Here is a 20803-nt window from a genome sequence, read left to right as displayed (position 1 = left end):
TATTACATCTTTGTGTTCAGAGGACCACAGTGCTAGTTTAACATTTTTTTTGTACTTTATATTTATTCCTTATTAAAACTTTGTAGGAAACAGAAGTCTCAGAAAGTGAGCAAGGAAGAGATAAATTAGAAAATAGAGTAGTCCTGTATTATGTCCATTTTCCCCAATTCCAGGTTTCTGGTTTAGGTCAGGTCCTACGTGGGAGAAGGGAGAAAATTTAAATTAGAACATAGAGTTTTAACTATGACACTGGACTGAACTAAAATAATGTAACTATTATGTTGGATTAGACTCTTGATGTTAAAACTCAAAACTCTTGATGTTAAAATTTGCTTATGAGCCAAGAGGAACAAAAAGCCTCTGGAACATATGTGAGTATCCAACAAGGATTGGAAAAAGAGAAACAATCCCAGACTAAGTTTTAAAGGGCAATAGAAAATATGATAAAGTTAGTTTCTTCTTACAACCTATTGATTGAGTCTTGGTCATTCAATAAACTAGCCAAGAAAAAAAGTCAGAACACACGGTGTGACAAAATGTATCTAAGTATTATGTGTTTGTATTTTAATTTGTGAACTATATTTTATGAAAAGTCTTACACTAAAATATAAATTTTGATTTTTGTATTTTTTTGAAATATATGTATTTTTAAATGCATTTTAATATTCATAATAATGCATAGCCATCAAAAGTTTTTTGATTCACAGAAAGAGAAAGGAGAGATAGCTACAATCCAATCCCTTTTTATTGGAGAAGGCAATGGCACCCAGTACTCCAGTACTCTTGCCTGGCAAATCCCATGGACAAAGGAGCCTGGTAGGCTGCAGTCCATGGGGTCGCTAAGAGTCGGACATGACTGAGCGACTTCACTTTCATTATTGGAGAAGGAAATGGCAACCCACTCCAGTGTTCTTGCTTAGAGAATCCCAGGGACGGGGGAGCCTTGTGGAATGCCACCTATGGGGTTGCACAGATTCTAACTCAATTCAAGCGACTTAGCAGCAGCAGCAATCCCTTTTTATATTTTGTTATAAGTCCTTTCAGTCATTTTAGATATGTTTTCTTCACTTGTTTCTAATGTATTTATACGCATACTGCAGAAAAAGTTTTTTCTGATTTTTTTCCACTGAATTTTGAAATAAAACTCATTTTCAACGTTACTGCCATTTCTTTGAACCAACATGTTTTCCTTTACTATGGTTTATGCTTGATACATTAAGATACATAGATCCTAATTACACAGTTCATTGAGTTTTTATAATACTCATTCATGTAACCACCAACCAAAACAAGATAAAGAACATTTCCATTTCCTTGAAAGTTCCCTTGTGCCCCTTTAAAATTCCCTACTGGTGAGTAACCATTGTTTGGAATTTCCCACTAAAGATTGATTTTGTTCATACAAATGGAATCATAAAATGTATATTCCATTTTGTCCGTTTTTTTATGCTTAATGTATTTTGCAGATAAATCCATGTTGTTGTTTAGTAAGTTGTGTATGACTCCATGGACTGTAGCCTACCAGACTCTTCTGTCCATGGGATTTCCCAGACAAGAATATTGGCATGGGTTGCCATTTCCTTCTCCAGGGGATCTTCCCGACCCGGGAATGGAACCTGCATCTTCTTCTTCGTGTGTTGCAGGCAGATTCTTTACCAGTGAGCCATCTTAGAAGCCTATTTTGTGTATTGGCAGTTAATTTCTCTTTGTTATTGAATAGTATTCCAGTGTGTGAATACTTCACAATTTGCTTATCCATTTCCTTGTTGATAGACAGTTGAATTCTTTCTATTTTTTGGCTATTAAGAACAAGGCTACTCTGAATGTCATTGTAGAAATCCTTTTTCATTTGTAGGTGTTTTCATTTCAAGAGAAATGAAATAGAATTATAGAAGCAAAAGTAGTCAGTGATTTAAATTTCTTAGAAACTGCCAGTATTGTATCCCAAAATATTTTTGATGTTTTTAATATCACTAGCAAGATTTGAGAGTTCTTTACTGATAAACTCTATATCTTATCAATAGTTTTATTGTTTTTCTCAGTCTTTTTATCTTTAACCTTTCATTCAGAGTAATTATAAGCTCATAATAAGTTGCAAAAAGAATAAATACAATGCTATGAACATTTCACCCAGCTTCCCCAAATGGTAATATCTTATATAATGCAGTGTAATATCAAAATTATAAATTAACATTTTTGCAGTATTGTTAAGTAGACTATGGATCTTATTCAATTTCCCTAGTTTTATAGGCACTTACTTGAATGTGCTTGTGTGTGCACATGTGTATATAAATTTCTAAGCAGTCCTATCCCATGTGTAATGACAAGATACAAAAGTGTTCTCTAACCACAGGGGAACTCCTCTGTGTTACACTTTATTAATAGAACCCTTCCATCCACCCCAGCATTATGCTTTAGCAACCACTGATATGAGGGCTTCCCTCATAGCTCAGTTGGTAAAGAATCTGCCTGTAATGCAGGATACCCCAGTTTGATTCCTCGGTTGGGAAGATCCACTGGAAAAGGGATAGGCCTATCCACCCCAGTATTCTTGGGCTTCCTTTGTAGCTCAGCTGGTAAAGAATCTGCCTGCAATATGGGAGACCTGGGTTCCATCCCTGAGTTGAGAAGATCCCCTGGAGAAGGGAAAGGATAACCACTAATCTGCTCTCAATCTCTATAATTTTGCAATTTAAAATATATAAATTGTGACCTTTTTGAGATTGGGTTTCTCACTAAACATAAATGCCCTTGAGATGCATTTAAGTTGTTGTATGTGTCAACAGTTGGTTTTATTTTATTGATGAATATTATTCCATAGTATGGATATGCCAGTTTAATTAATAAAGGGTAGCAGAATATGCTATTCTGAAATATGCCACTTTGGCATAAGGATTATTTCGAGCTAAAACTACTTGAAAAACAGCAGATGTATGAAGAACACTCTAATCTTACATTTTTTCTTCCTGAAAACAGGAGATAAAAATTCCCCTGTGAAAGATTCCCTCCCTATACCAAGTTAAATGACGCACCCTTTGACGAGTGATAAAGCCACGGAAATTCTGTTAAACCAGACCTTGTTAAAATAATTATTATCTACCTTTAGCCTCTCCACATAGTTTAGTTACTTTTCCCAGATTGCATCTCTTTGTTCAACTCACTATAAAAGCACAGTTTTGCCATTTCTTTGGGTCTTCATTCTTTTTGAAGGCTACTGTGTCACATAAAATTTCCATTAACTTGTATACTTTTCTCCTGTTAATCTTTTTTATGTCAATTTAGTTCTCAGGCCTAGCCAAAAAACCATATACCTCCTCTATATGATTCAAACTGTTGAAGGAAATCTGGGCTGGTTCCAGTTTTTGTGTCATAAATAGACATGTGAAATTACATATATAGATTTCTGTGTGAATGTGAGTTTAACTTTCATTTCCCAGGAATAAATGCCCAAGATTGGAATTGCTAATGTGTGTGATGACTATATATTTAGTTTTATAAGAAACCACCAAACTATTTTTCAGCTTGGCTGTACCATTTTACTTTCCCACCAGCAAGACATGCATGGTTGTTTCTCTACATCCTCACCAGCATTTGCTATTATCTTTTTTTTTTTGTTTTTAATTTTGCCTACCAGGCTCCTCTGTCCATGGGAATTCTCCAGGCAAGAATATTGGATTGAGTTGTCATGCCCTGGGATTGAACCCAGGGATCGAACCCAGGTCTCCCAAATTGCAGGCGGCTTCTTTATCTTCTGAGCCACCTTAGCTATTCTAATAGGTGATGTTGAACATTTCTTCATATCCTTATTTGCCATCCGTACATATTATTCAGTTTGAAGTCTTTTTACATCTTTTACAAATTATCTACTTGGATCTTTTTGGTTTTATTGCTGAATTAAAAAAAAAAACTTTTTATTTTATATAAGAAGTGCAGCCAATTACAGTGTTGTGATAGTTTCAGATTCACAGCAAAGTGACCCAGAAAATCGATGAGTTATGGTAGGTGTATATTCAAATTTTTAAGAAACTACCAAATTATTTTCCAGTGTTTGTAGCATTTTGTACTCCTACCAATATTGTAATAGTGTTCTAGTTGCTCTACATTCTTACAGACTCATAGTGAAGCTTTTAAATATAAGCCATTCAAACTTGAGTGTAATATTTCCTCCTTATGGTTTTACATTGTATTTCTTAAATGGCTAATTATATTAAATACCTTTTCATAATTTATTTGCCATTTGTACATCTTCTTTGATGAAGTATCTGTTAAAATACTTCTATATTTAATTAGACTCTCTTTTTATAACTGAGTTAAAGTTTTTTGTATTTTCAGATGCATGTCCTTTGTCAGATATATTTTGCAAATATTTCTCCTACTCTAAATTCCTTTTTTCTGCTTCTTTTGAAGACTAAAGGGTTTTTCCCTCAATTTTGAAAATGTTTAATTTGTTGATCTTTTAAAGTATGTGAGGGTTTCTGTTTTTATCTTTTCTATTTTATCTTTATCTGTTTATACCTTAAGATGTCCTATATTTATATTTATGATGCAATTCAAATAAAACTTTGTATGTGATATGAGGTAAAACTGGTAGGTTTAAGAGGTTCCAATTATTTGTTCTGTTGTCATTTTTTGGTCATTTGAGAGTTTACAGTGACCTTCTTTAACTTATTATGATCTTCAAGTCATATTTTATTATTTCATGTTTAGTATAAGAACCTTACGATAGCAGATTTCCATTTTCTCCTTGTGGCTTTTGAGCAATTGTCATACATTTTACATCTTCGTTTCTTATAACCCCCATAATATATTGTAATTGTTTTGTTTAAAATAATCAGTTAGATATTTAAAGCAAAACATTTTTTATATATACTCACATATTTATCATTTTCATGCTTTTCATTACTTCTATTGGGTTGGCTAAATGTTTGTTCATGTTTTTGTATGATGTAACAGAAAAACCAAAACGAACTTTTTGGCCAATCCAATACTATTTGTAGATTTGGATTTCTATCTGGTTTCAGTTTCCTTTTGCCTCAAGGACCTCTTTTTATTGTTTCCTATAATTTAGATCTGCTGGTGATGAAATCTTTCAACTTTTGTATGTCTGACAAAAATTTTTCATTATAATTTTTGAAAGATATTTTCACTCGTGATAAATTCCAGGTTTTCAGGACTTTAAAAAAATACTTTAGTGTATTAAGCATAATGCTCTATAACCTTCTACTTTTCCCTTTCCCAAAGAGAAGTTTGCTGCCATTGTATATTTCTCTTAAGTGAGATCATTTTCCTGTAATCTTACAAAAAGGAAGATATATACTTTCCTAGTTTCTCAAATTCTAAGATTCCCTTCTTTGTTGTCTTCATGAAGTGCTACAATAATGTGGCTTTTTTTCACTTCTAACGTCTGAATATTTGTGCCTTCTTCCCAGTTCACGTTTGAAATCCTAACCTCAGGGTTGATGGCATTAGTTAGGTGGATCGCTTGTGTGGTGATTAGTGTATGAGAGCAGAATCCTCATGAATGGAACCGGTACCCTTATAGAGGATCAACTAAGCTCCCTAGCCACTTCTGCCATTTGAGGATATAACAGAAGTCTGCAGCCTCCAGAACTGTGAAAAATTGACGTCTGTTGTGGGTTTTTGTTGTTGTTGTTGTTGTTAGTTTTTTTTTTTTTTAATTTTAAGTAGCAGGCTGAATGGACTCACACACTAGGATTACACCTATCTGCTCCTTTCCCCCATATAGATTTCAACTTCAGTTTACTGTTCCCTGAAGTTTCAATGACCTGTGCATACTAATGCTACATTATACTCTCAGTAGTTTCTCCTCCAACTGGGAGAAATTTATATTTGGTTGTTTTATTTTGACTTCATAGTACAAGAGAATATCTTTCATCATCAGATCTTTATTATGTACTCATTCAAGGAGGATTGAAACAGAGGTTAAAGTTCAATGTAGAGTAAGTCTTTGAGTCTGATATCTTACATGTTGGAATGTGCAATATTTACACAACTTGTAGAGCTTGAGGTTCCCCTTTTATACTATAAAAAGAAAAATGAAGAACTATTTGCTTGCCTGATGTGTAATGTAACTAGGAGTAAGATCTAGATTCTTATTTCCAAATTTGAAGTGATTTCCATCATGTAAAACAAACAAACAAAAAAAAAAACACAACTTTCAATACCTGCCTCTCTCTCTCCTCGCCCTGCCCCAGAGTATATTTTGAGTACAAAATCATGTGCCCCTCTTTTTTGAGATCTGTAGTTCTTCCTATTTTATAAATTTTAGTTTCTGTTAATATCTCCATATATTGGTCATTTTCCTATCTAAGACAGAATCAGTTTATCCCTTGAGGTGGCTCTATCAGTTCATAGAGTGTTAAAATACTATGTGTTTGATTTTCTAGATCTCATTATTGGAAACATGGGCAATCACAAAAAAGTTTCAATTAATAACAATAGAAATATAGAAGATAATTGCTGAAATTATATTAGAAATCTAATTTAAATTTCTCATTTAACTGATGAATAAAGCCAGGTCAAGCATGTGTTACCAGTCATCTGAACCAGATGTTGGTCTGCCTCATACTGAGCTTGTGACTCTTTCAGCTACATTTGGTGCCCTCCCCTCCACCTACAATATGGGAGACCTGGGTTCGATCCCTGGATTGGGAAGAACTCCTGGAGGAGGGCATGGCAACCCACTTCAGTACTCTAGCCTGGAAAATCCTATGGATGGAGGAGCCTGGTAGGTTGCAGTCCATGGATTTGCTGAGAGTCGGACATGACTGAGGAACTTCACATTCACTTTTCACTTTCATGCATTGGAGAAGAAAATGGCAACCCACTCCAGTATTCTTGCCTGGAAAATCCCATGGATGGAGGAGCCCAGTGGGCTGCCGTCTATGGGGTTGCACAGAGTTGGACACGACTGAAGCGACTTAGTAACAGCAGCCATCCAAAATTCAATAGAAATTTAATCTTCTCACAGCCTATTTACCACTGATTTCACCTTTAAAACAAACAATTCTATATGATTGCACTAAGATTTGCATTTGTCAGGAGGCAAAGTAAATGGCAGTAAATTATATTTTACATGTGGAGAATTATTACTGTATTATAATATAAAATTAAAAGGTGATTATACTTTTGAGGTGAATATAGATTTAATCTAACTTCTCAAATGTGTTTATAAGTATTGATAATTTCCATAAATATGAAAAAGTGAATGATTATTCAGTTGCAAGAGGAAAGAAATTAACTGTCAGTTTTCAGACTCATTCTCCACCATGAAAACTCTGAAAGTAATTTTTAAAATCAGAACATATAATTCAAATATATTGGCTAGTAGATTGCTGTCAACAAGAGAACTGACTTATGATTGTCACATTTAAATTGCCAATTTATTCCCACTGGATACTCTCTAGTAACAGGTTATTTGCACATCTGTTGATAGATAACCACTCAATCATCATTTGGGGCACTAGTCTACCAGATGGTGTATAATCCTGACATAAGATAAATTTTCAAAGGACATATTAGAATTAGAATTTAGAAAGCTGCTATTTGTTTTAGTTTAGTGTTTTGGCATTCAACATAGTTTCATTTTGTGAAAACCAGATTGTAGATATTTTGCCACTCTCCTTGCCTGACAGGTGTCAATATTACTATATCAGCAAATAACTGTTTAGAATTTCTTGATGATGGTGATAAATAATGTTGGAAATTTCAAATCATAACTGAAAGGATAATACGATATTATTTTGTTGGAAAGGATTCTGAAAGGTAATTTATATTCATTCCCTAGCCTTGAACTAAGCCTCAGTCACCTTAATCTGTCCCTAAACTTGTTTTTAGTCTCCTAGAAGTGGACATTTTTGTTTCCCTCTAGAGATAATTCTAAAATACAGGATTTAAAAAAAGAGATAGCCTCAAGGCAAACAAAAACAATCGTTATTTGGTTCTTTTTTGTCATTAAGTCATGTCTGACTCTGTGACCCCCACAGACCATAGCCCACCAGGCTCTTCTGTCCATGGAATTCTCCAGGCAGGAATACTGGAGTTGGTAGCCATTTCCTTTTCCGTGATCTTCATGACCAAGTGATCAAACCCAGATCTCCTGCATTGCAGGCAGCTTCTTTACCATCTGAGCTACCAGGGAAGCCCCTCACAAGTAAATAATAATACCTAGAACTTGAGCAGCAATTTAAATTTTACAAAGTGATTACTAATAATATTAATATTATTCCCAGTTTATAGAAAAGAGGGTCAGTAATTCGTGCCTTACCCAACTCATAGCAGAAATATATATATTATCTATAGATATGTGTATGGTATGTGTGTATATATTTATATATGTATGTATACATGCATACATGCTGGTACCTAGTTTTGAGCTGTAAAGAATATAATCTATGTAAAGTGTTGAGCATTTTAATGGAGAAGGCACTGGCAACCCACTCCAGTACTCTTGCCTGGGAAATCCCATGGATGGAGGAGCCTGGTAGGCTACAGTCCATGGGGTAGCGAAGACTTGGACAGGACTGAGCAACTTCACTTTCACTTTTCACTTTCATGCTTTGGAGAAGGAAATGGCAACCTATTCCAGTATGGTTGCCTGGAGAATCCCAGGGACAGGAGCCTGGTGGGCCGCCGTCCATGGGGTCGCACAGATTTGGACATGACTGACGTGACTTAGCAGCAGCAGCAGCATTTTAACCCAAGTCATTTGTCTCACATCCCATTCTCTTTCATTTAACCACTAAGAATTGTTAGTGGTTCTTGTTTCTTGTTTCTAGAATTCTTGTTTCTCTAAAAATATCTGCTCGAAAGAATCTAAATAATTTCTGTGACTACATCTATGTGAGGCTACAGACTCTTATTCCCTCTAAGTCATATCATATCCTGCAAAACTGGCTTGAATGGCCATCCTTCATGGTCACACATCACACTTTATGTACTCTAATTTAGTTAGTTTAGTTGCTCAGTCGTGTCCAATTTTTTGTGACTCCATGAACTACATCACTGCAGGCTTCCCTGTCCATCACCAACTCCCAGAGCTTGGTCAAACTTATGTCCATTGAGTCGGTGATGCCATCCAGCCATCTTATCCCCTGTCATCCCCTTCTTCTTCTGCCTCCAATCTTTCCCAGCATCAGGGTTTTTCCCAATGAATCAGTTCTTCACATCAGGTGGTCAAAGTATTGGAGTTTCAGCTTCAGCATCAGTCCTTCCAATGAATATTCAGGACTGATTTCTTTAGGATGGACTGATTTGATCTTGCAGTCCAAGGTACTCTCAAGTCTTCTCCAACACTAGGTCTTCTCCAACACTACAGTTCAAAAGCATCAATTCTAACTTACCTTTAAAGGTACTCTAACTTACCTTTAATTATTTCCTGGTATTTGTAATTGGCATCTAATATTTGCTGTTTGTCCAACCACAACATAGGCACCTTTTGTTTCCCTTGTTCATCCCATAGCTCTAATACCTGATGTTATTCCTGGTACATAGCAGATGCTGTATTTTAAAATCTGTGCTTAATGAATAAATAAATCTAATTAGCTTTCAATAATGGTATTAAGTTGGATGCTTCTAAAGAATTTATATGTCTAACCTCTCTCAACAGTGGTTATAGGACTTAATTGATACTGATTTCCTAATAAATGAATAATCTATTCTGTTTCTTCTGTAGCTGCTGCTAAGTTGCTTCAGTCGTGTCTGACTCATTGCCCTGCCAGTTGTTCAGATGTTCATTCAATATTCAGGCATTATAAATTTAAGGTCTAATTATTTGTGAAATATAAGTCAACAATTTAGTTGTCATCTGATTAAATTTTCTGATGATTAGTGAGTTTTAGTAACCTGCCAAAGCAGAGGGAAGATGCCCTGTAGGAGGGCCTGGCAACCCACTCCACTATTCTTGCCTGAAGAATCCCATGGACAGAGGATACTGGCAGGCTGTAGTCCATGGGGTTGCAAGGAGTTGGACATGACTGAAGTAATTTATCATGCATGCATGAATGGCGTAACAGAAGGCTAACTGCACTCTCTTATAGGGCCACTATTTCACTATAACCAAAGCTAACTATTCACAGGAATTTGAGAAGCCCAAGGCTACAGCAGATTCTGAGTAAAAATCAGTCCTCATCATTGAATCCATAGCTCTTTATACCTGCTTAAGTGTTGACTGGCTGATTAATTACTATCGATAAGGGCTACAGACTGTAATTAGGGTGTATCTCCGAAATTATGAGAGAAGGTCAGATAAACATGATCTTTCAAACCTTTCACTGATTGAAATCAATATGAAATAGATTAGACTAGTCATATGCAGAAGTCCTCTAACAGATGAACTGTAAGTGTTATTTTGACTAGAGTTTCTCTCAGAACTTGATCTTAGACACTATCCCTCTGTTTCACTAAGAAGAGTAACATGTAAATGTCCATCAAGCTAGATAGTACTATAAAACTTTGTGGGTGGAACTGTCTGCAGAGCTTAGGAAAAGAAATTCCAGAGTGGATTGAATTAGTGTCTATTCAGCTTTATCCAGGGGAATGAGAGGCTATATTTAACAGATGTGATTTTCCTCTTCACAAGCCCACAGAAAGTGTTCCTTTTAGTGAAATAGGGGACATTTTCTGGGCTTTCCATAATATGAATTAACTATCCAAAGAGATTCTTCACCTCCTCCACTCATTAAAAGACCTCCCATTTACTTGTGTACTTGATGACAAAAGAAGAATATACCATAGACAACAGTGATTACTAGGAAATTCATGTCTGCGTTATCTTTTCTTAAATGTACCAATTCCATTTTAAGGTTTTGGTAGATGAGACAAAGGAAAGAGATTTCAATAGTCCTCTCTACCAGTTTACATATTCATGTAAAACAGTTTCAATAATAGTATTCTTGGATAGTTTTATCTCAGGTAGCTATAGAGTTTTTCATTTTCATCCCACTTTTCAAACAATGCTTTGAAAAGGCACATGAAAAGAAAATATTTGCTATTCATTTTTTTTAAAAAAAACATCTTTTATAGAAATGTTCCTTTCTTGTGTTCATGCATTCTCTTTCTTGCTCAAACCTCATTTTTTTCCTCATAGAAAGAAATATGATCTGCCATCACTTCTGCTTATTAACTTATACTGTATCCAATGAATCTCTAGATACATGTTACAAAGATGAAAACAAAAGGTAATCCAAAAGAAAAGGTCTTTCCTGACTCTCTGAACATTATTTTATGGTCCATGTGTGGGTACTTGCCTGTTTCTTTGTTTTCTAATAGTGTAGAGATTTTCAGTAGCAAGAATAAAAATTCTACCTGAAATATTTTATTCTCCAAAACCACATAGATACAATTTAAATAACAAAAAATACATGTGCAATATTTTCTGTCGAAAAATTACTCAAAATGCACATTATGTATTTTGTAGAACTTGATCTGTATGAAGTTGTCTTTACAAATGGACAAAAGCTACTGTGTGGTCAAATTTGAGGGACTCAGTTTCTTCAGCAGAGAAGGCAGTGGCACCCCACTCCAGTACTCTTGCCTGGAAAATCCCATGGACGGAGGACTCTGGTGGGCTGCAGTCCATGGGGTAACTAAGAGTCGAACACGACTGAACGACTTCACTTTCACTTTTCACTTTCATGCTTTGGAGAAGGAAATGGCAACGCACTCCAGTGTTCTTGCCTGGAGAATCCCAGGGACGGGGGAGCCTCTTGGGCTGCCGTCTATGGGGTCGCACAGATTCGGACACAACTGAGGTGACTTAGCAGCAGCAAGAGTTTCTTCAGAATGTACGCACACACATTTGTTACAATGCTTAACATAAACACATTTCTGTCTTTTAGTTTCTTTTATTTAAATACAAATACGTCTGGTTAAAGGAACTTAAACTCCAACATCTCTCATTTATAACTTGTTTTCAAAGCTTAATGCAACCATATATGTGAACACATTTGTTCAATGAAATATTGGAGTAAGCCTTAGCCATTCAATAAAATATTGGAGCAAGAAGAAGCTTTTGGTCAGTTCAGTCACTCAATCACGTCCAACTCTCTGCATCCTCATGGACTGCAGCACGCCAGGCTTCCATGTCCATCACCAACTCCTGGAGCTTGCTCAAACTCATGTCCATCGAGTTTGTGATGCCATCCAACCATCTTATCCTCTGTCGTCCCCCTCTCCTCCTGTCTTCAATCTTTCCCAGCATCAAGGATCTTTTCCAATGAGACAGTTCTTCACATCAGTTGGCCAAAGTACTTGAGCTTCAGCTTCAGCATCACTTCTTCCAATGAATATTCAGGACTGATTTCCTTTAGGTAGGATTGACTAGTTTGATCTCCCTACCGTCCAAGGAACTCTCAAGAGTCTTCTCCAACACTGCAGTACAAAGGCATCAATGCTTTGATGCTCAGCTTTCTTTATGGTCCATCCATACGTGATTCCTGGAAAAACCATAGCTTTGACTAGACGAAACTTTGTTGGCAAAGTAACATCTTTACTTTTTAATATGCTGTCTAGGTTGGTCATAGGTTTTCTTCCAAAGAGCAAGCGTCTTTTAATTTCATGGCTGCAGTCACCATGTGCAGTGATTTTGGAGTCCTAGAAAGTAAAGTCTCTTACTCTTCCCATTGTTTCCCCCTCTATTTGTCACGAAGTGATGGGACCAAATGCCATGATCTTAGTTTTTTGAATGTTGAGTTTTAAGCCAGATTTTTACTCTACTCATTCACTTTCATGAAGAGACTCTTTAGTTCCTCTTCGCTTTCTGCCATAAGGGTGGTGTCATCTGCATATCAGAGCTTATTGATATTTCTCCAGGCAGTCTTGATTCCAGCTTGTGCTTCATCCAGCCCAACATTTCTCATGAAGTATTCTGCATATAAGTTAAACAAGTGGAGCGACAACATGCAGCCTTGACATACTCTTTTCCCAATTTGAACTAGTCCATTTTTCCCTGTCCAGTTCTAACTGTTGCTTCTTGACCTGCATACATATTTCTCAGAAGTATGGTAAGAAGGTGTGGTATTCCCATTTCTTGAAGAATTTTCCATAGTTTGTTGTGATCCACACAGTCAAAGGCTTTAGGATATTTAATAAAGCAGAAATAGATTTTTTTTTTTAATTTCTGGAATTCTCTTGCTTTTTCTATGATCCAATGGATGTTGGCAATTTGATCTCTGGTTCCTCTGCCTTTTCTAAATTCAGCTTGAACATCTGGAAGTTCTCAGTTCACATACTGTTCAAGCTTTCTTGGCAAATTTTGAGCATTACTTTGCTAGCATGTGAGATGAGTGCAGTTGTGATGTAGTTTGAACATTCTTTGCCATTGCCTTTCTTTGGGTTGGAATGAAAACTGACCTTTTCCAGTCCTGTGGCCACTGATGAGTTTTCTAAATTTGCTGGCATATTGCATGTAGAAGAAGCTTTAAAGATTCCCCAATGCAAATCCTTCACATTATAGAGGAGGAACTAAGGGAGTGGTTTGTGTCCCAGCTCAGTGTTTCTTCCTCTATATCAAACTTGTCTGCCGGGAGCCAGCACGAGGAGTCCCGCCCATGGCAAAGGTCATGAGGTTAAGGGGCCCGACAGGCAAAGTTGAGGCTCCTTAAGGGAGCCTCACTGGATCTGCTCGTGCATCTGCCCCAAAACCAGAGTCTGCCTGCCTTACAGCATTGTGCTTTTCGCCTACTCTTCTGACATTATATGGGGGGCTATCCCCCACCACCTCTCTCTGAAAAGGAGTTAACTTAGGACTCCAGTTAATAAATCTCCTTGGCGTGGCAAGGGTATTTCAGTCCAAAAACCCCTCTGCTGGCACACTAGCTTATGTGACAGGATTATCCACACTCTTGCTACTATGTACATGATTGTTTACAACCTCTCAACCATAAACAGCACAGAGAGTTTGGAGTATTTTGAAGGTCTTAGTTAGCATAGGGTTTTTCTAAAGATTAAAATCATGTTGGTGAAGGGTTTCATTGCTGAGTTTCATTGCTGCCAAGCCTCCATATTCTTAGGCACCTGTGAGTATGTTAATCAATGTAATTGGAAAGTAGAAAAAGAAATATAGTAGTTTTGATGTTAGAAATACTAGACTTTTGAGTTAATGAATTTTCTCTTTTGTTATAGATCACTGTACTCCTCTTTCTTTGTTATAAATCATTGTGTCCTTGCTATGTAAAAATGTAATTTTATCAGTATCTTAAGACTAAATAGATCTTAAGGGGAAACAAGTTTTCTGATTGATTAACCTTTATCAATAGAAAGAAAGGTGGGGCCATAAAATGTTAATCAATCTCCAGACCAGAAGATATTGTAAAACAAATGTAAGACCCTTGTAAGAACAAAGATCTGCTGAGAACACTGTCTTTAGATAAGGGTAGGAGCAGCTGACCCTGTGTGACTCTGTTTCTTACATTTATCTCTATGTATAACTAAAAGTATAAAAGTGGACCTGAAAAATAAAGAAACTGACCAGTTTCTGGAAAGACTGGTTTCCCCCATGTGGTCTTTTCTCGTTCTCTTCTTTTCTGCCTGAATTCCCATCTGGAGTGTGGAAGCTCACCAAGCCTACTAATTTTGCCAGGGCTTCTAAGATCTGAATGGGGAGGCACTTTGTGTCTCCACTCCTTCGGGAGACCAGGAAGATGCCTGTGGCCTACGTAGGTGGTGTAAACTCCTTGTCTAGGAGTATTATTGGTTCTCCACATAAAGCAAGTTATTCAGCCTCTTTTCTCCACTAATTTTCCTACTACACTATTCTTTCCTTATCTCTCTTTATATTTCTAATTACATAGTCCTTTCCTAGATGCCGACTCTGTCTCCACTTTGAATTACCCTGGATCCACCAGGGCTGCACCCCGGCACTTGTCTTATTATTTTGCTATAGAATAATGTTGATACAAACTTGCTAATATGACAGGAACGTATACGGCCCTTCTTCTGGATAACGTAAGACATATGCTCTGACATAAACCTGGTCTTCTAGACTTCTAAAAGCACTGAATAGGCAGGAGTAGTCAGACAAGATACACACCTTATTACACAAGTAGAAATAAAATAAATGCTTTACTGTTAATACACATGAAAAGTCATTTACACTCAAAAATAGTGTTCAGTGCAAAATGTTAGGTGTCAGACACAGGTGTGGTAAAAATTTTCTTGCAATATCTCATTCATTAGTGTTTCCCATTTCCCCCAAGAATTCTTGCAGTACAATTGAAAAATAAAATTGTATATATTTAAAGTATATGACATGATCTGAAAGATGTTTATAAAATGATTACCACAGTCAAGTTAATTAACACATCACCTCACATTCTTACCTTTTTTTGTGTATGGTCAGACCATTTAAGATCTCATCTTTTAGCCAATTTCGACTAAGTATTACACTATTATTAACTATAGTGACCATGGATACTCAGAACTTACCTATATTATAAATGAAAGTTTGTACCCTTTCACAAACGTATGTCCATTTCTCGCACTCCCTCAGCTCCTGGCAATCACTGTTCTTCTCTGTTTCTGTGAGTTCAATTAACTTTTTTTTTTTTTTAAGATTCCACATATAAGTGAGCTCATACAGTATTTATCTTTCTTCATCTGGCTTACTTCACTTAGTATAATGTCTTTCAGTTTCATCCATGTTGTCCTAAACAGCAGGATGTCCTTTTATATGAATAAATAATATTCCATTATATGTTCTTTATCTTCTATGTTGTGATAAGGGTGACACAAACAAAATGAAACTGTTCCTCTTACCCTCTTCAGTGTATCCAGTCTCAGGTTTTTTATTTAACAGTGTGCTAAGACCTCGGCATTGGGTTCTGGGACTCCCACTAAGACACTCTCATCTATGGGCGATTGTCAAAGTTGATTTTCTGTGGGAACTCAATATAGAAAAATATTTTGCTATCTTGCTAATATCATTCCACCTCAGTTTCTCCCATTATATTTGAAATGCCACTATCAGAAAAGATTATTTCTTTGTATCTCCAGAAGTTCTGAGTTTAAGAAACCGTTCCTTTTTTAAAAGTATTAATTTGTCCCAGTGGTCTAATTAGTTGACAGCAGGTCCCAGAGGCTTGGACAACCAGTGAAGTAAAGTTGTATGGAGAAATGAAACAGTGAGTAGAACATGAGGCACTGTGTTAGGGAATTCAGGGTTACAATTGGACAGCTATAGGGCTGCATAATTTGGGTATGGAAGTGCAAAAAATGAACTGAAAACTCTTCACATTTTGCTAAGAACAGGCATGATTTTTTTAAAAGTTCTGGATGGAAAGAAAACAGTGGTGCAAGCTGAGGCTGGCTGGCATTTATTAGGTGTTTTCTTTTTGAAGCGCTCCGTGCTAGGCCCCATGGGGTGCCAGCTTTATCACAGTGTTTGATACTTGCAGGTAAACAAGTTTCTCGAATTTTAAGGATAAAGAATTTTACAACTTCTCAACTAAAGTGATTTCCTACATATAATAACTCCAGTCTTCAAAGACAGTTTCTCTCTCTCTTCAAACATGCCCTGTAGTTTCTGTTTATAAAGGTACCAAAGTCTGTTCAAGCTCAGAAATAAAGAAAATGAAAGATCTAATATTCAGAGTTCTTAACTAGGACCAATTCTCCTGGTTTATTATTCTTTGGGGCAAGTAGTTGCACATCATTGAGAAACTAATGGTGCAACATAAAGAGGAGGTTTCAACCCACTGAAAGTCTATTATATCATTCTCCTATAATACAGTGCCCTGAGGCTTTCAAATGTAATCTTATTACAAATTATGCTAAATCTGGCTACACACTGGACAACTCTTTGAATTGACAGCTTCAAAAAAATCAAAGTGACCTAAAGTCAATAATATCTTGTGCGTTTTTCCTTTCTTTTCTATATGTTTCACCTTTCCTTCACCTGCTATGTCTTCAGCTCAGATTTTGACTATAATCCAGAACTTGACATACTGTCACACCACTGTGATGAGAAACTGAGGTACTTGTTCTCATGAGAATGTTTCCCATATTAAAGTGGTCAACTGTCTGTTGTAATCCTGGAATGTAAAAACATTGCCTCCTTTCTCTTGTGAAATTTTTTGGCTCCAGGCTGTGGGCTAAACCCAATCATCCCACTTTTTCAATAAATATTTGTTGGGAACTAAGGAAATCTAACATTTAATCATTTAATACATTTGATCATTAGTTATTTAATACAAATTATCTATACATACCAATAGGGGTTTCCCTGTTCTGGAAGTCTTGTGTCTAAAACTTGAGAGGAGTTGAGGATCTCTCACCCAGGTAAGGACTGTTATAAAAATCTATTTTATGATTTAAAGAGTGTCGTGTGGTAGTCAAGTGCACAGACAGTAGAGCCAGACTGCCTGTTTCAGATATTTGTTCCACTTCTTGCAGATTGACCATGTGGTACTTTTAATTTAACAACTCTATGTCTTTGTTTCCTTATTTGGAAAACTGAGATAGTAAAAGTACCTCTTTCATGTGATTTTTGTGAGTTAAACAATACGTATAACATACTTACAACTCAAATTATCGATGTTATTTATTATTACTATGGCTTTTAATTTTACTCTAGGTGTCAAGCCCTTTTCTAGGAGCTGAAAGTACAGAGTTGAAAATATTTTGAAATAGTGGAGGCAGTTATCATATCATGTGATCAGTGAGGTAACTTGCCAGCTCTCAGGGGAATCAAGGAAGGTTTCATTGGAGGTATTATTCTAAAATTAGATATGGAAAATGAGTAGGAGTGAGCCAGGCAAAGTGTGAAGGCATCTTACGGGAGTAACAGTGTTCCTAAAAGGAGAGAACAGCCGTGAGAGAAGAGAGCATATGGTAAATTCAAAGAACTGAGAGAAGTTCAATATGGAAAATCACATAGGCCCTTGTAATAAATATCAAGAAATTGTTTTTTCAAATTTTTATTGAAGTATAGCTGATTTACAGTCTTGTATTAGTTTCAAGTGTACAGAAAGTGATTCACTTATATATGTAAATATATATGCATATATAAATATATATGTATATTCTTCAAATTGTCTTACCTTATAGAGTATTGAATATAGTTCCCTGTGTTATACAATATGTCCTTGTTGGTTATCTATCTATTTTATATATAGTAGTGTGTATATGTTAATTCCAACCTCCTAATTTAGACTTTATCAGGAATGCAGTGGGAAATTTTGATGGGTTTTAAGTAGAAGAATGACTGGATCATATTCTCACTTTAAAATGATTATTTGACTTCCATATGGTTAAGATATTGAGAATAAGCAGAATTGTTAAGTGGCTATTGTGGTGGTAATGGGATGGAGATAAGTGGAAGGAATACATAGGTATTAAGTAGGTAGAGTTAGAGGTACTTATTGATTGAATCTTAGATTGAGAGAGGAGGACTCAAGGATTCATTGAATGCAATGGTTATGATACATCTTCAGTATGGAGACAAAGGACATTTCAAGTATTAAACTGAAAAAAATTTCCATACTCCAGTATAGGAAACGGAGGATGAGGAACATATTTGGGAGTAATAGGTAACAAAAGCTATTGACTTTGGTTTTAGATATTTTTGGTGTGAAGTGCCTATGCAGCTACTAAGTGAAAATGTCTTAGGAAAATGGATGTGGAACTTAGGTGAGAAGTCATGGTATAGCCCATGTTTTAATCAGATCACTTGGCTACCCTTTGAATCCAGTCATATTGGATAGCTTTTTTAAACTGCCGTGAAGTGGATTTTATGTTGTGGTGTTCTGAGATCTTTATAGATTTTTATCTGAACAATTTTCCTTCTCCTCTGAATGTAGTTCAGTCTAAATCAACTACTGGCCAGACATACCACCTATTTAGCAGTTGTGCTTAGGTCTTCTGAAAATTGTGTGATATCTTTCTTGGTTTCTAATTTTCATTCTACTTGTGGCCTTTGCCAAAGCCATTAACTTCCTTGTCCTCCAACATATCTGTTTCTAATGAAGGAATAATAATAGTTTTGACATCTTACCCTTCCTTAACAGAAGAGTTTGGTAAGCAGTGATAAGTTTTCCAGTTCAACACTTCTATCTGTCAGCCATTAAATACTCATTTAAAAATGTTCAGTCTCCTTGGAGTCAGTGTGCTGCACTGATGCTTGTTTCTGATATCCATAAAAACTTCTATATGTCTCTTCAAAGGAGACAATTAAGCAATTCAGTTGGGAGAGTAACTAGTCATGTTGTTAGTTATCAAGAAAGTTTCATTGGGCCTTTACTTCACTCTTTCACAGAATAAAAATAATGAACACCTATATTTTATTTTGCATATGAGCACAGAGCCATGGCACCCTACCAACAAGAGATTTATAGTGAGGAGGACAAATGAAACGTTAAGACATACGACATAGTCAGAGTGAAATGAGGTTCATCACAAGGGGACCAGATAGAGAAACTCCAAACTTCAAGTAAATTAACCTTGAGTATTCTGGACTATAGCAATAACTCCAAGCTCTATAACTATTATAAAATCTACATTTAGAGAGTATTGTGTGGTAGTTAAGTGCCCAGGTTGTGGATCCAGATTGCACTTACACACACACACACACACACACACACACACACACACACGCACATATATAATGAGATGCAAAGAATACTGCATTAAATTCTGGTCCTAATTTATTTATTTATTGAGTTATTGAGAATCTATTAGGTTATGAGTATATATTGATGAATAAAACACCCATGGCACCTGAGTTTATGGAGCTTATATTCTGGTAAGAGAGACAAAAAATAAATAATCAAATAATTGCATAATTAAAACTGATAAGTTCTATAAAGGAAATTAATATATAGTGAGTTGGCCAACCCACACAAGTGATGGAGTATAGTGAGGACCCTACATTAGATATGACGTGGGAAAATAGGTCTGAGGTGTTAACATTTAAGGTGAAGGAGATAATGACCCACTCATACAAGCAACAGAGGGAAGCATATTCTAGAAGGGAAGATGAGCATGAGCATGTATGAAAGTTTTGAAGTTGGGAAAAGCCTATTGTTCTCAATGACCTGAAAGGAGGCCTGTATGGCTCAGAGAAGTGAAAGGTGGGGACAGTGGCCCACATTGCATTGTAGAAGGAGTTAAGATAGGTAGAGACTATTTAAGGCCTTATTGGCCTTGGGTTTTAATTTGGATTTTATCCTAAGGGTGAAGAAAAGCCATGAAAGGGTTTAATCAATAAAGAAGTATGATACAATTTACATTTTTGAATGACCTCTCTGGCTTTCACATGCAGTGATGATTAAAGGGGTCAAGAGAAATACAAAGACCATTTAGGAGACTCTAGCAGTGGCCTCTGAGACACATGATGGTGACCAAAATAATATTGGTGGAAGTAGAGATAAAGAAAAATAGCTATGTCTGATAAATGTTTAGAAATTATAATAGTGCTTACTAATGGATTATATATGTGAAGTAGTGGAGAGGAAAATATCCAGCATGACTCTTAAGAGTTCTCACTTGAAAAACAAGTAGATTTTACTGGCAGTTATTGACATGGGAAATACTGAAACAGAAAATGTAGGTGAAGATGCCCACGAAAAATCCAAGCAGAGATATGAAGTAAGCAGAATGAATATAAACCTGGAAATTGTAAGGATAGGGCAGAGATGAATACGATGACTTGTGGCCATAAGGTTGACTGAGAGCTCCCAGAGAAAGAGTATAGAGATGCCAGAACTGAGCACTATAACACTCCAACCTTCAGTGGTCTGGAAGAGGGGGAAGGGCTAGCAAAGGGGACTTAAAACAGCCTATCTCCAAA

This window comes from Ovis aries, chromosome X (genome assembly GCF_016772045.2).
Source record: "Ovis aries strain OAR_USU_Benz2616 breed Rambouillet chromosome X, ARS-UI_Ramb_v3.0, whole genome shotgun sequence".
NCBI lineage: Eukaryota > Metazoa > Chordata > Mammalia > Artiodactyla > Bovidae > Ovis > Ovis aries.
Note: the sequence above shows the minus strand (reverse complement) of the source record.